Below are 16,035 nucleotides of genomic sequence, written 5' to 3'. Positions count from 1 at the left end.
TTATGTCAGGACAACAGTTGTAATCTGGGACGAAAGAATGAGTGAATGAATGAATGAATGAATGATCCTTTTTCTTTTTGAAATGCTTCTTTATTTATTTTCAGAGGGAGAGGGAGGAAGAAAGAGAGTCTCAAGCAGGCTCCATTCTGTCAGCACGGAAACCGATGCGGGGCTCCGTCCCACAAACTGTGAGATCATGACCTGAGCCGAAATCAAGAATTGGATGCTTAACCGACTGAGCCACCCAGGCGCCCCTGAATTAGTGATTCTTGAAAAGGTTGAAACTGTTGGCATGGAGGCATCCATGGCTGCCTACATCCATCAATGTCACTGTCAAACAGAAGGTTCAGCCGTGTGTATCATGGGTACCACATTGCATTGCAAGGTCCGTCTTTGTTCTTCTCTCATGGACAAGGACTCCTGTGACAGAGGGAAAGCTGGGCTGGGGCTAAAGGGCCACGCTGGCGCTGCTCTGGGCGTCCTCCACTGTGAGCACTGCTCGCTGTTCACTTGGGTGCCAGGCCCTGAGCTGTGCACTTTATGTTCGTCATTGCATTTAATCTTACACCAGCCTTACGAAATAGATCTTCTGAGTACCTTTTGCAGGTGAGTCATCTGAGGCTTAGAGAAGTTAAATGACTCGCCAACCATCACCCAGCTACCAACATCAGAGCTGCAACCCATGCCCAAGTCTGTTGGGCACCAGAGCACTTCTAACATTCCCCAGGCCTGCCCTTGGTGCAGCCTTCTCAGGGAGAGGACTGAAGATAGATGCCTGGGGGCGTCCTGTTTAAGGAAGCAGACGTGCTCGCCCCTGCTCTGGGCCTTGGTGCCCCAGCAATCTCAGACCCACTGCTGGAGAGGAGTCATCTGGGCCGGGGCCAGGGTTTTGTCTGAACGGGAACAGTTTGTCCCCCTGGAGACCAATCTTGCGTCTGATTGTGATTGCAGGGCAGAGTGCTGGGTGGGGCAGTGGCCAGGCCAGGATGGTGAGATGTGGGCTCTTTGTGGGCCACAAGCCTTCTGACCCTTCCAAGGGAGAGGACACTGAGGCCTGAGCATTGTGCCTGAGTTCTCAAGGCTAGTGAGAGTGGGTTAAGGAGGAGAAGGCCGGTCCCACCCCCCCCCCCAACACACACACAACCAACCAAGTGCTCTATCAGCCCTTCTACCTCCTGTCCCCTGTCCTCCTCACTCCCACACCCACCCCTTGGAGGGCTGAGGAGTTTCCTTGATACCTGGCCTGCTCGTTATTTTTTCCAGAACGACCACCTGCAGCCCAGTCCCAGGCCTCATGGTCTGAGGCCTCCAGCCCAGGGTGAACCATACTGGATCCGACATCCTGGGGAAGAGGCTGGCAGGGGCCTGGCCAGGCTGAAATGGAAGAGACGGAAACAGTGCCGGGACCCCTCCTCCCTCATAGGATTCCCAGGTCCCTGGAGGGAGAGGGCTCTGTCTGCTCAGGGGCTGGGCTGGGTGGATGGGGGGTGGAAGAGGAGGTGGGCCAGGCTGGATCTAGGCCAGGAAGGGGCTCAGCCAGGGCTCTGTTGGGTACTCTCCCAGCTCACCCCCCACCTGCCGCCTCTGCTTTCCCAAGACTGGCCTTGCAGGGCTGCTGGGCCCTCTGGAGATGCGAAGGCCAAGCACAACTGACTGGCGCCCTCTAGTGTCCTCCTGGCAACGCCCGGGTGGCTCTCTGGGGAACAGGTGCATCACACACAGCTCCCCGGCGCCAGGCCAGGGAGAGTCCCCCAAACCCATCATTTATCTCCTCATCAGGTCACTTCTGAGAGTGAGAGGTGGCTCTGTTGATGGTGATACTGGGACAACAGACATATAACAGGACTGTCCGGGGCAAGTCAGGGCATCTGGTCACCCCACCCAGGTTGGATTTGCCCCCTCCCCACAGAAGCCACCAGAATCATCTGCGGGAGCTACCCCACTAAGTAAATGAGAATGCGTGTGAAGTCCTTAGCACGAGGCCCGGGAGAGTAGGCAATCAACGAACATGTGATCAATAAATAACTATTAGCTACACTTGGCGGTATTAACCGTCTGTTTGGTGGACCTCCGGCGCCCATTTCCAGAGCGGCAGGCAGGGAAAGCTGCGTCCCAAGCTCCATCTGAAGCCAGAAGGTAGAATCTAAGTTCTAGGGTCTGGCACACAGCAGGAGGGGAGGCCACGGGGCCCAGCCCATATTGACTGATGGAGCGAACCCAAAATATAGCCTGTGATTGATCAAGACATCGTCTTCTTGCTATTTCGAGTCTTACTGGGGAGTCTGGAAGGAAAACCGTCCCTCCAGCAAGAGAAGGACATTTTGACCCAGTGCGTCTTCCCACCGGTTTTGCAGATGGGCCCTCCCTCTTCCCACCTGTCCTGCTTGCACCAGCTTTAGAGATGACTTCGGCTCGGCTGCATGCCCTCGGTGACTAACACAGGCAGGTGTGTGGGCTCCCATTTGTTCCGGCCTCTACCCCACCTCCCATTTCCTCATCGCTGCCTGGTGGCTTCTGGGGGAAAGTCCTCAGGGACGTGTGATGGCCTCTGACTGCCCCCCCCTCCCCGGGGCTCCCTGCTGTGGGCTGGTGCAAGGTGACTGCTTCTGTGACCCCTGTGCCAGGTCGGGCCCAGCCCGGGGGCTTGAGTTTTACCCACGGGGGTTGGGGGGATTGGGGGGTTGGGTTGACAGCTGCGGAGGGGAAGTAGTCACACATATGCATTAACGGTGTGGAAGGCTCCAGTGGTAGGAGCCAGGGCAGAGGGCCTGCCGCAGGCTTTGGCATACAGGAGAGGGCAGGCACTTTAGGCCCAGAAAGCAGAGAAGATTCTGCAGGATGAGGCCAGACGGCTTCCACAGGTGGAGGTGGGTGAGGGCAGGACAGGGCTGTGCTTGGGGGCCCCCACGGGGAGCAGTCTGGGCGGCTGTGTGTGTAGGTATGACTCGGGGTGACACGAGAGTGACTTTGGCAAAGTCAGATTTGGAGGTGGGTAACTGTCATTTTGAAGAGTTCTCCTTGGCATAGGGGTGAGGGGCAGGTACGTGCATCGTGCGGGAAAGGGAAGAAGCTTTGAGTTGGCTTTTGTGTGCCTCAAACCAGTTTGCCCACATCCTTGGCTTCTGTGCCCTGTGAAGGACCTTTCTGGAGCCGTGCGTGTCTGGGCCTGAGGGGCAGTGGAGCCTACGTGAGGCTAGCAGTCTCTCTAGCAGCTCCCTGCATGGGGTCATCGGCCTCTGTTGGAGGGGGGTCTCTGCCCCGCCCCCCTGCTGCTCACTTAGCCTCCACCCCAGCCAGCACACCGTGGGCTCAGCCCCATGAACTCTCCAGGGCTCATAGCACTTTTCTCTGTTCCTCTTTTTCTCTCTTCAGGGCCTGGCTGTAACACCAGGTTTCCTTCTCCTGCTCACACTCAGGGCTTTGCGTGGCCAGCAACACACCCAAGCACTGGGTCCGGGACAAAAGAAAGCCTGGGTCCAAGATCAGGCTCTGCCATTTACCAGCTATGTGGTCAAATTCCTTGAGCCTCAGTTAGCTCATCCGTAAATTGGGGATAATAACACTTAATGGGACTAATCTCGTGGGGTTGTCATGAGGGCACATGAGATGATGCAGGTGCAAACACTTTGCAGAGGGCTCCGCCAATGGGAGGGACGATCATTGCTATTTTCATCCCACACATGACCCAGACAATACTCGCCCGGGAAGGGAAACACCTGCACTGTGTGTGCTTCACTCACCCACTATGGAGGCTACTGTGTGCCAGGCACTGTTCTCGGCACATGGCATAGACAAACACAAGATCCTTGCTGTTTTGGGGTTTATGTTCTAGGGGACTCCTAGAATGTACTTCTAGGGACTCCCCCGAGCCCCAATTCATCCGGCAACCCTTTTTTAAAAAACTATTCATATTTGAAAGAGAGTGCGCAAGCACAAGCAGGGGAGCAGCAGAAAGAGGTGGGGGGAGAGAGAGAGAATCTCAAGCAGGCCTCGTGCTGTCAGCACAGAGCCCAACACGGGCTCAATCCCACAACCGTGAAATCACGACCTGAGCCAAAATAGAGAGTCAGATGCTTAACTGAGCCACCCAGGCGCCCCCACCCAGCACACGTTTGGACCTCTCCACCCACACACCTAGCCCGGGGAGGTCAGGCAACATTGGGTCGCTAGGAATTCTCTCCCTAAATACCTCGCAGTCACCCCGTGGCCTGGCAGAAGCCCTCAAGTGGAATAACAAGGTCATTCTGACGCTTGCTGGAATGCTCAGAGCGCTGCAGCAAGAAGAGATGATGATCATTAAGTCTAATTGCCCATTTTACAGATGACTGGGGTCTGGAGAAGTTTAACTGCCTTGCCCCAGGTTATGCAGCTGGTCACTGACACAATTATTCAGTCCGTCAACAAGTCTTTTTGAGCTCTTACTCTGTGCCACCCACTGTCTGAGCACTAGGGACAGTGCCTGCCTTGGTGGGGCTTATATTCTGTCATGGGGCAATATAAAAGAAATGTGTAAGCGAGTAGCTAATTTCAGGTAGTGATGAGGGCTGGGCCCAAAACCAGATGGGATGGGCAGAGGCTGGGGGTCAGGGTGGTCAAGGAAGACCTCACGAGGAGGTGACATTTAAGCTGGAATAGAACAGAGGACTTGAAGCGACTCTAGAGAGCTTCTTCCTACACTTCGCGAAAAAGGTGAAGGAGTGGCTGTTGTCCCTGCCCATGGGGAAAAGGCACCAGGAGAGAGAGAGGGGCTGTGAGGGCTCCTGGGGGACAGCAGGGCTTTCTGAGCTGGAACTGAGTGACTGACTGCTGTGAGGATCAAAGTGGCCCTCCTTGTGACACAGCACAGAGTTTGGTTTTTGTAGACTTTATATTTTAGAGCGGTTTCAGGTTCACAACAAAACTGAACAGCTAGTACAGAGAGTTCCCATATCCCCCCCCTCCCCACCCCAACCCCCAGCCTCTAGCACCACCAACACCCGCCTCTAGAGGGGAGCATCGGTTCCAGTCTGTGAGCCTACACTGACACATCGCAATCACCCCGAGTCCATTGTTTTCATTAAGGATCACTCCCAGTGTTGCACATTCCCTGGGTTTTGACAAATGTATGACAGCATGTATTCACCATTATAGTACCCTACCAAGTGGTCTCACTGCTCCAGAAATGCCCTGTGCTCAGCCTACTCATTCTTCTCTCCCTCCCTGTCCCCACAACCCCTGGCTACAACTGATCTTTTTATTGTCTCCAGTTTTACCTTTTCCAGAATGTTCTATCTTTGGAATCGCACAGTATGTAGCCTCTTCAGATTGGCTGCCTTCACTTAGCAATTTGCATTTAAGTTTCCTGTGTCTTTTTAAGCTTGATCGCTCATTTCTTTTTTAGCGCTGAATTAAATTCCATTGTCTGGATGTAGGGGCTGCTTTTGTTTTTTATTTTTGCTTTTTATCTAGCTTCTCCAGAAGCAATTTCAGCCTGCAAGCCCTTTCCTTCCCCAGTGATGGCATAGAGCAGGGATCCCTGTGTGGACCTTGTGGCCTCTCTGGGCCCCAAGGCTGCACCACCCCCGGTGCCCAACAGGTGGCCACACCACCCTGTTCTGGCATTTAGTGGGCAGTGGCTACGCAGGATGGAAGGTTCTTGGGAGATTGTGTGAGGGAACAGGGGAAAAACTGTGACTGTTCCCCACGGGCCACCTTTCTCTCACTCCCTGGCCCAGGCAATTTGAGCAGCTGGGCTACATTTCTGAGTTTGGGGAAGGAAGAGGAACTGGAATATTTTGCCATTTCTATTCTTCAAGGAAAGGGAAGTTCTAGTGCCTGGCCCTTGCACAGTACTGTCTTCTAGAAGACTAGAAACTTCTAGGAAGTCTGGTCCTCACAATGGGATCTAATCCCAAGTAGGTAATTCTCTGTGCAAATAGCCCTGCTTGCATGGGGGGTGGGGGTAAGAGGAGCTTCCCTGAGGTAAGGAGATAGTATGCTGGTATGTTTCGATCTTAGGACTGGCAGCCTAAAGAAAAATATTTCTGATGAAGGAGGCTGCAGTCTTTTGTCAGCAAGACTGAACCATGGCAACAATGAAAAAATACCAAAATGTGGTAAAAATATATGATGAATATCATTCAGGCTTAAAAAGGAGTGAAATTCTGATAAATGCCACAAAACATTTTGCCAAGTGAATTAAGCCAGACACAAGAGGACAAATATTGTATTTGTACTCTTACGAGGTACCCAGAATAGTTACATTCATAGAGACAGAAAGTAGAATGATAGTTTTCAGGAGAACAGAGAGTTATTGTTTAATGGGTACAGAGTTTTAGTTTGGGATGACAAAAAAAATTCTGAAAACAGTGGTGATGGTTGCACAACATTGTGAATGCACTTAATGTCACTGAACTGTACATTTAAAAATGATTACTGGGGCGCCTGGGTGGCTCAGTCGGTTAAGCATCCGACTTCGGCTCAGGTCATGATCTCGTGGTCCGTGAGTTCGAGCCCCGTGTCAGACTCTGTGCTGACAGCTCAGAGCCTGGAACCTGCTTCAGATTCTGTGTCTCCCTCTCTTTCTGGCCCTCCCCCGTTCATGCTGTCTCTCCCTGTCTCAAAAATAAATAAATGTTAAAAAAAATTTTTTTTAATGATCACAATGTTAAATTTTATGTTACACAGATCTTCCTCCATTCGCAATCAGATTATGTTCTGACAGACTCACCATAAATTAAAAATGTCGTAAGGTGGGGCACCTGGGTGGCTCAGTCGGTTGAGCGTCTCTTGATTTCTGCTCAGGTCATGATCCTAGGGTCATGGGATCAAGCCCCATGTCAGACTCTGCACTGAGCATGGAGCCTGCTTAAGATTCTCTCTTTCTCTCCCTCTGCCCCTCTCCCCTGCTTGTGGACGCTCTCTCAAGCACATGCTTGAAAAAATAAAATTAAAAAATTAAAGAAAATATCGTAAGTTGAAAATGCTGAATATCATAGCTTAGCCTAGCTGAGCTTGAATGTGCTGAGAACACTTATGTGAGCCTACAGTTGGGCAAAATCATCGAACACAGAAACGATTTCGTAACAGTGTTGAATATCTTATGTAATTTATTGAATGCTATACTGAAGGTCAAAAACAGAACAGGTGTATGGTTACAGAGGACTGTAAGTGTGTTGACTGTTCATCTCATGATCACGTGGCTGACTGGGAGCTGCAGCTTGATGCCAGTGCTCAGGGTCAGAAGAGGGTATGTGCATATCACTGGCCTGGGAAAAGACCAATATTCAAAACTCGAAGTACAATGTCTACTGTGTATCACTTTCACACCATCATAAAGTAAGAAAATCATAAACCGTCATAAGTCTGGGACCATCTGTATATATTTTATCATAAATACTTGTTTATAAAACTGATTGAACCAGGATCATGAAGTCCACAGATTTTGTCTTGTTCTTTTACCATTGTTCACACACACACACACACACACACACACACACACACACACCCCAATCTGACATGGAGTCCTGTGTCTTCCACCAAACACTTCAAGGCTGGAGATCTCACTACCTTGAAAGAGCACTGACCCTCAAGTGGAAAGACCTGTGTTGGTGTCTAATAACTGAGCCTTCACTTCCTCATATATGAAATGGGGAAGATAATACTTGCCCTATCCTAGTTACAGAACTGTCACAGGATCAATGAGGTAGTATATGTGAAAGTACTTTGTAAACTCTAAAGCAATCTATAAGGATAAGAGATCATTAGATTATCATCCTGTTGACCTTAGAAGTAAAACAGCCAGGGGGCACCTGGGTGGCTCAGTCGGTTGAGTGTTGACTTCAGCTCAGGTCATGATCTCCCGGTCTGTGAGTTCAAGCCCTGCATCTGGCTCTGTTCTGACTGCTCAGAGCCTAAAGCCTGCCCCAGATTCTGTGTCTCCTTCTCTCTCTGCTTCTCCCCTGTTCATGCTCTGTCTCTCTCAAAATAATAAATAAACATTAAAACAAACTAACGAAAAAAGGAAGTGAAACAGCCAGTCTTTCTCCCAGCAAAACGGGTTTATTCAGGAATCACAGAGGAATTGGCAATTCGGGACAAGCCAGCTACAGCAAAAGCCATAGGCAAGTGGGGAGCACAAAGGAGAGGAACACTGCTATACAGAGTAGAAGGGGGAAGTTGGGAGGGGCTGTTGTAAATGAAAAGTCCATTGGAGTAAAATGGGAGTTGTAGTGGCTTTTCATTGGCTGAGTTGTGAGTCTCTCATTGGCTGGTTTGTTGCCAGGCAAGGAGAAAAATCTTCCTTTCTCTTTCTGAGTCAGTAAAATAGGCTTTTCCTGGTTGGGTTGCGAATTCAAGATACAACTCTCTCTGTTGGGTCTGAGAAGTGCTGTGAGTGGTACAGTGTGAGAGCTCCCCCTTCTGGCCTCCTGGCTCCACTTTATTCAGTTTCACAATCCTTACTGTCTAGGTCACTGGCTCCAGTTGGGGACGACTGTAATTGTTGAGAAATTTAGGCAGAATTGTGAAGCAGAAAGGGTTGCTCTCGGTATCACCTCATCTCTTACATAATATGTCTTAGAACGTCCCTTTCCTTTTAGCAAATTTATACTCCATCCAACTCCTTGTAAGCGTGAGCAATGCTAACCTCTTGCCTATACCTAATCCCTTGGAACTATGTTAGGAGAAACTTTCCTATGTGTCTCCTTTACTCATACTACTATCACACTTGCAACACTTCTGACACCAGATGTGTGGGGTTTTCCCCACACCTAGCAATTCTGAGACATCAGCTGGGTGTCCTAACTTAATTCAGACATTGTCTACCTGGAGGTAGCATCAGGTCCCACAGGTTAAGGGCTCAGTCCTACAAGACCGTCCCCCACCCCCTCACTTCAGATTCCAGTTGAAAGTCCAGATTGTCACCCATGCTTCTAACTGATCAGCTATAAATTGGAGGTTCCCACAACCCCCTTTTCAGGTTTGAGTAATTTGCTAGAGTGGCCCACAAGAACTCAGGAAAACAGTTTAATTAATGCTTATATTTATTTTAAATGGATATGATAGAGGTTACAGATGAACATCCAGATGGAAGAGATGTATCGGGCAGGATACATGGGAAAGGATGAGGAGCTTCCATGCCCTCTCTGAGCACTCCACTCTCCCAGCACCCCCACATGTTTACCAACCTGGAAGCTCTCCAAACCCCATACAATTGGGATTTTATGGAAGCTTCATCATGTAGGTGTAATCAAGTTATTAAGTCCATTTCCAGCCTGTCCTCCCTCTCTGGAGAATGGGGGCATAGGGCTGAAAATTCCAAGCTTCTCATTATGGCTTTGTCGTTCTGGTGACCGGCCCTCATCCAGAAGCCCACCAAGAGTCACCTCAATAGAACAAAAGATACTGCTGTCATCCAGGAAATTCCAAGGGATTTAAAAGCCCTGTGTCAGGAACTAGGGTCAAAGACCATATTAGAACAAAAGATGCTTCTAGTGCTCTTATCACTTAGGGAATTACAAGGGTTTTAGCAGTTCTGTGCTAGGAACCAGGGACAGACTAATAGATACTTTTTTTATTATCTCACAGGAACCAAGGTGCCACCTCTTCCAGGAAACTGTTCCAGATACTTCCTCCCTCTTCCCTCACCTGCACCAGATACGGTTTGGGGAGCTGAGTTATGAAATGAATATCTAAGTGAAATTATAAAGATCTAGGTTTGAATTCTGCCACCATTTACTATGCACGTAACCTTGGCAATCTCTTTACCTCTCTGGGCCTCAATATCTCTCTCTAAATTAATGACAACAAATTAGTTAACAGGATGGTCATGAAGATCAAATGATATAACTTAGCCAACAGTGCTAGAAACGGGTGATGCTCAATAAATACTTGTTTCCTCCTTTGAGCTCTCTTAGGCCTTTATCTGAGCCTTCAGCCTTGTATTCTAGGTATTTGGGCCATTCATTTGTTCAACAAACATTTAAATATGAAGACAATAAGTGTTATGCAGAAAACTAACATAAGACACGGGAGGAAGAGAATGTATGTTGTATCGTTGGTTTATTTAGGATGGTTAGGATGGATAAGGCATCATGTAGACAGAGAAGTGAAGGAATGAGCCTGCTCTTACATATCAGAAAAGAGTAATGGGGAGAGAAGTGAGTCCCGGAGGCAGGAGTATGCTAATGTGTTTGTGGAACAGCAAGGAAGCCAAGGTGGCCAGATCAGAGTAAGCAAGGAGAGGGGGTGGGGGAAGAAGGGCAGAGAAGTGGCAGGGGTCATACCACATGGGGACTTTGTAGACTGTGACAAGAATTCTGTTCTTTTCTGCGCGAGGTGGGAAGCCAACGGAGAGTGTTGACCAGCAGAGTGACTGTGTCATGTGCCATTTACTGTATGGTAGCAAGGGTAAATTAGGGAAGATTGATGAACAGACTATTGCAGTAATCCAGGTGAGAGATAGCAGGGGCTTGGACCAGGAAGGTAAATAGGGATAAAAAAGAACGGTCAGATTCTGAATATATATTGATTGGAAAGTAGAGCCAAGAACACTTGTTGGGGTGTGAGAGGAAGAAGAGCTCATGCCAAGGCTTTGTTTTTGTTTTTTTGCCTGGGAAACTGTGAAAATGGAGTTTTAATCACTGAGATAAGTAAACCTACTGGAAAAGCAGGCTTGGGTGGAGCAGAGTGGGGATGAGAGATTTGATTTTGTATTTACCTAGCTGTTTACCATTTCCTATCCTCTTCCTTTGTTTCTAATGATCCAAATTTCCCCTCTTACATTATTTGGCTTCAGCCTGAGAACTTTAACATTTTTTGCACTAAGATCTGCTAATGGTGAATTTTTTAAGTTTCCCTTTATCTGGAAATACCTTTATTTTACCTTTGTTTTTAAAGGATAGTTTTGCTGGATATAGAATGCTGGTTTGAAAAGTTTTTACTTTCAGTTCTTTAGAGATGTTGGCCCACTGGTTTCTGGCCTCAATTATTTTCTTTCTTTCAGTTTTATTGAGGTATAATTGACAACATTGATAAGGTATTTAAAGTGTACAACATGTGATTTTATACACACACACATGGTGAAAGGATTCCCCCCCATTGAGTTAATTAACACATCCATCACCTCATATATTTACCTTTTGTGGGGGTGGGTGATGAGAACATTTAAATTCTACTCTTTTAGAAACATTCAATTATACAATGCAGTGTTCTCAACTATAGTTACTGTGCTACACATGAGATCCTCAGACCTTATTCATCTTATAGCTGAAGTTTGTAGTCTTTAACCAACCTATTTTCCTTATCCTCTAGCCCCCTGGCAACCACTTTTCTCCTCTGTTTCTATACATTTGACTTTTTATTTTTTTTAAGATTCCACATATAAATGATACCATGCAGTATTTGTCTTTCTCTCTTTCTCTGATTTATTTCACTTAGCATAATGCCCTCAAGGTCCATCCATGTTGTTGTAAGTGACAGGATTTCCTCTCTAAGACTGAATGGCATCTCATTGTATAAAATATCACATTTTCTTGATTCACCTGTTGTCGGACACTTAGGTTGTTTCCATGCTTTGGCTATTGTAAACAGTGCTACAATGAACATGGAAGTACAGATACCTCTTTGAGATAATGGTTTCACTTCCTTTGGGCATACACCCAGAAGTGGGACTTACAGATCGTATGGTGATTCTATCTTTAATTTCTTGAGAAAGCTTCAGACTGTTTTCCATAGTGGTCATACCACTTTACTTCCACCAACAGTGTACGAGCATTCCCTTTTCTCCACATCCTCACTAACATTTTTCTCTTGTCTTTTTGATAGTAGCCATTCTAACAAGCATGAGGTGACATCTCATTGTGGTTTTGATTTGCATCTAATTGATGATCAGTTATGTTGAACACCTTTTCATGTACCAGTATGTCTTTTTCAGAAAAATGTCTATTTAGGTCCTTTACCCATTTTTTAATTGGGTTGTTTTTCTACTATTGAGTTTATGAGTTCCTTGTATAGTTTGGATATTAACCCTTTATCAGATATTGGCCTCCATTGTTTCTGATGAGAATTCAGGATCATTTGAGTTATTCCTCCTATTCTCATATGAAATGTAATTTTTTTTTCTGGCTACCTTCAAGATTTTCCCTTTATCTTTGATTTTCAGCAGTTTGACTACAGTGTGTCTAAGGGAAGTTTTCTTTGTATTTATGCTACTTGGAATATACTGGGCTTCTTGAATCTGCAAATGCATGTCTTTTACTAAATTTGGGCTATTGTTTCTTCAAAAAAATTTTATTCTCTTTGGTAGTTTCTCCCCTTCAAGAGAAGAGTCAGTTACATGTGTTAGACATTTTGGGATTGTTTCATAGCTTTCTGAGTCTCTGTTCATTTTTTTTTCTCAAGCTTTTTTCTCTTTGTTCTTCAGACTAGATACTTTCTACTGATCTAACTTCAAGGTCTTTGACTTTTTTTTAATGTTTATTCTTGAGAGAGAGAGACATACACACAGAATGTGAGTGGGGGAGGGGCAGAAAGATCGATACACAGAATCCAAAGCAGGCTCCAGGCTCTGAGCCGTCAGCACAGAGCCTGACGCGGGGCTCAAACTCATGAACCGTGAGATCATGATATCAGCTGAAGTCAGACGCTCAACTGACTGAGCCACCCAGGTGCCCCAAGGTCTTTGATTTTTTTCCTTTGGTGTCTTCATTCTGTTGTTAAGCCTACCCACTAAATTTTTAATTTCAAATATTACTTTTTTTTCTGTTCTAGAATTGCCATTTAGTTTTTTTAAATAGTTTATTTCTCTTTTCATTTATTATAAACATGTAATCCCTTACTTCATGAAGCATAGTTATAACAACCACTTTAAAATTATGATCTGCTACGGGAAGAGTTAAGATGGTGAAGAAATAGGGGGACCCTGGACTTTCCTCATTTCTCAAACACAGCTGTAGTGCAGTCAGATCACTTTGAATATCCAGGAAATTGATCTGTGGAGTGGCAGAAGTATTTCCAAGGTTGGAGGGAGACAGTGTGGCAGGTGCAAGGTGCATGGAAGTGAGCTGAGGGAGAGAAAACAGCAGTGCTGCAGAGAGGAGGGAACCCTTTCCATGAAGAGACAAAAGGGAGAGAAAGAGAGAGGAATGTGAGAATGTGGCATTGGATTCACACAAAAGGAAAACTTCTCTGGACCATGAACTGGGGAGTGAGAGATACTGAGTGTGGCAGGGGTTTTTTTGCAGACCGCTTGTAGAGCTCACGCTGAGGTTTTGGAAGTGCACGACTTTCTCCAGAGTGGAGCTGTGGTGCATGCTCCTGGGGAAGAGGGTGCTGGCCCTGGAGTACATAACATGGTGTAGGAATTTCCAGACACAGTGGCAGAGAACATTCCCCTTCCTGGAGTACTTTTGGAAGAGGGTATATTGCCTCTCCAAGGACAAAAGATCCCATAGGCACCAGCAAAAGACCTATCATCAGCAGGGGACAGAGGCACACACAGAGGGCATATAACCTTTTTGCTGCTCTTAGATGTGCTACACCATAGATTCCACATACTGTGCAGGGTTAGGATTGTTTTTCTGGAACAAAGGACATCAGATGCAGAGTGGAGAGGTTCTACTCTGGAGAAGGGGGCAGGTCTGCATGATGCCGGGCCCCTTAAGACTTTGAGTTTTGAATCCCAGCAGCATGCCAAAGAAAAAATACAGGAGAGCTATGGTGCAGGGCAAGCTGACTGCCCTTCCTATCTGTGAGGGCTAGCTGAACAGTAGGGGCATGTGAGATCCCCTGTCTAGGGCCGAGAGATTAGAGTTGCAACATTTCCCCCCTAACACTAACATGTTGGGATTTCAGAGAGCAACACAGTGGCTCCCAGTGGAGGCAGACCAACTTACACCAACTCTCCCCTCTTCCCAACCCTGTGCCTGGCAAACAAAAACTAAAGCAGTTCATGACCCTAATCCAGTCCTGCAAGACTATTTTTAGGGGGACTCTTTGAGTGGAGGAAAAAAAAAAGACCAAAGCAACAAAGGCTACAAAGGACCAGAGAACATTACCAGAAACACCATCTCAACAGGTAACACAATGGCACTAAATTCATATCTTTCAATAATCACTCTGAATGTAAATGGACTAAATGCTCCAATCAAAAGGCATAGGGTATCAGAATGGATAAAAAAAAAAACCCACATCCATCTATATGCTGCATACAAGAGACTCGTTTTAGACCTAAAGACACTTGCAGATTGAAAGAGAACCATTTATCATGCTAATGGATGTCAAAAGAAAGCCAGAGTAGCCATACTTCTATCAGGCAAACTAGATTTTAAAACAAAGATGTAACAAGAGATGAAAAAGGGCATTATATCATAATTAAAGGGTCTATCCACCAAGAAGATCTAACAATTGTAAATATTTATGCCCCCAATTTGGAACACCCAAATATATAAATCATTTAATCACAAACATGAAGAAACTCATTGACAATAATGCCATAATAGTAGGGGACTGTAACACTCCACTTACAGCAATGGACAGATCATCTAAGCAGAGAATCAACAAGGAAACAACGCTCTGAGTGACACAGTGGACCAGATAGGCTTAACATTTTATCCTAAAGTAGCAGAATACACATTTTTCTCAAGTGCACATGGAACATTCCCCAGAATAGATCACATACTGGGTCACAGCGCAGCCCTCAACAGGTACCAAAAGATCAAGATCATACCATGCATATTTTCAGACCACGATGAAAATGCTATGAAACTTGAAATCAACCACAAGAAAAAAATTGGAAAGACCACAAATACTTGGAGGTTAAAGAAAATTCTAAGGAATGAATGAGTTAACCAAAAAATTAAAGGGTAAATAAAAAAGTACATGGAAGCCAATGAAATGAAAACATGGCAGTGCAAACCCTTTGGGTTGCAGCAAAGGCAGTCATAAGAGGGAAGTATATAGCAATCCAGGCCTTCCTAAGGAAGGAAGAAATGTCTCAAATAAAAAACCTAATCGTAGACCTAAAAGAGCTGGAAAAATAACAGCAAATAAAGCCCAAAACCAGCAAAGTTTAAAGCAGAAATCAATGATATTAACATAAAATTAAAAAACAGTAGAACAGATCAATGAAATTAGGAGCTGGTTCTTTGAAAGAATTAGCAAAATTGACAACCCCCTAGTCACACTTATCAAAGAGGAAAAGGGGAGCACCTAGGGTGGCTCTGTCAGTTAAGTGTTGGACTTTGGCTCAGGTCATGATCTTACAGTTCATGAGTTTGTGCCCCATGTTGGGCTCTGTGCTGACAGCTCGGAGCCTGAAGCCTACTTTAGATTCTGTGTCTCCCTCTCTCTCTGCCTCTCCCCTACTCACACTCTATCTCAAAAATAAATAAACTTTAAAAAAGAAAAAGAAAGGAAAAGGAAAGGACCCAAATAAACAAAGTCACGAATGAAAGAAGAGAGATCACAACCAACACCACAGAAATTCAAAATTATAGAGAATACTATGAAAACTTCTATGCCAGCAAACTAGGCAATCTGGGGGAAATGGACAAATTCCTAGAAACTCAAAAACTACCAAAACTGAAACAGGAAGAAATAGAAAATTTGAACAGATCCATAACCTCCAAAGAAATTGAATCAGTAATCAAAAATCTCCCAACAAACAAGAGTCCTGGGCCAGATGACTTGCCAGGGGAATTCTACCAGACATTTAAAGTTAATATCTATCCTTCTCAAATTGTTCCAAAAAATAGAAATAGAAGGAAAACTTCCAAACTCATTCTGTGAAGACACCATTACCTTGATTCCAAAACCAGACAAAGACCCCACTAAAAAGAATTATAGACCAATATCCTTGATTAATCTGGATGCAAAAATTTTCAACAAGATACTAGCAAATCAAATTCAACAATACATTAAAAGAACTATTCATCATGATCAAGTGGGATTTATTCCTGGACTGTAGGGCTGGTTCAATATTTGCAAATCAATCAACATGATACTCCACATTAATGGAAGAAAGAAATATATGACCCATGGGATGCCTGAGTGGCT

General features: G+C 45.8%; 1 long non-coding RNA gene across 1 annotated transcript in view; it reads left to right on the top strand.

The window, feature by feature from the left end:
* Positions 1-11,051, top strand: part of LOC106967876 (uncharacterized) — a 38,100-nt gene extending 27,049 nt beyond the window's left edge. The window contains exons 6-7 of the long non-coding RNA XR_008289605.1: positions 105-606; positions 1,264-11,051. This is a non-coding gene — a long non-coding RNA (uncharacterized LOC106967876). The remainder of the gene's footprint in view (positions 1-104; positions 607-1,263) is intronic.
* Positions 11,052-16,035: the final 4,984 nt, after the last annotated feature.

Source organism: Acinonyx jubatus, chromosome A3 (assembly GCF_027475565.1).
Source record: "Acinonyx jubatus isolate Ajub_Pintada_27869175 chromosome A3, VMU_Ajub_asm_v1.0, whole genome shotgun sequence".
In the NCBI taxonomy this organism is placed as follows: Eukaryota; Metazoa; Chordata; class Mammalia; order Carnivora; family Felidae; genus Acinonyx; species Acinonyx jubatus.
This window is presented reverse-complemented; position numbering and strand designations above follow the sequence as displayed.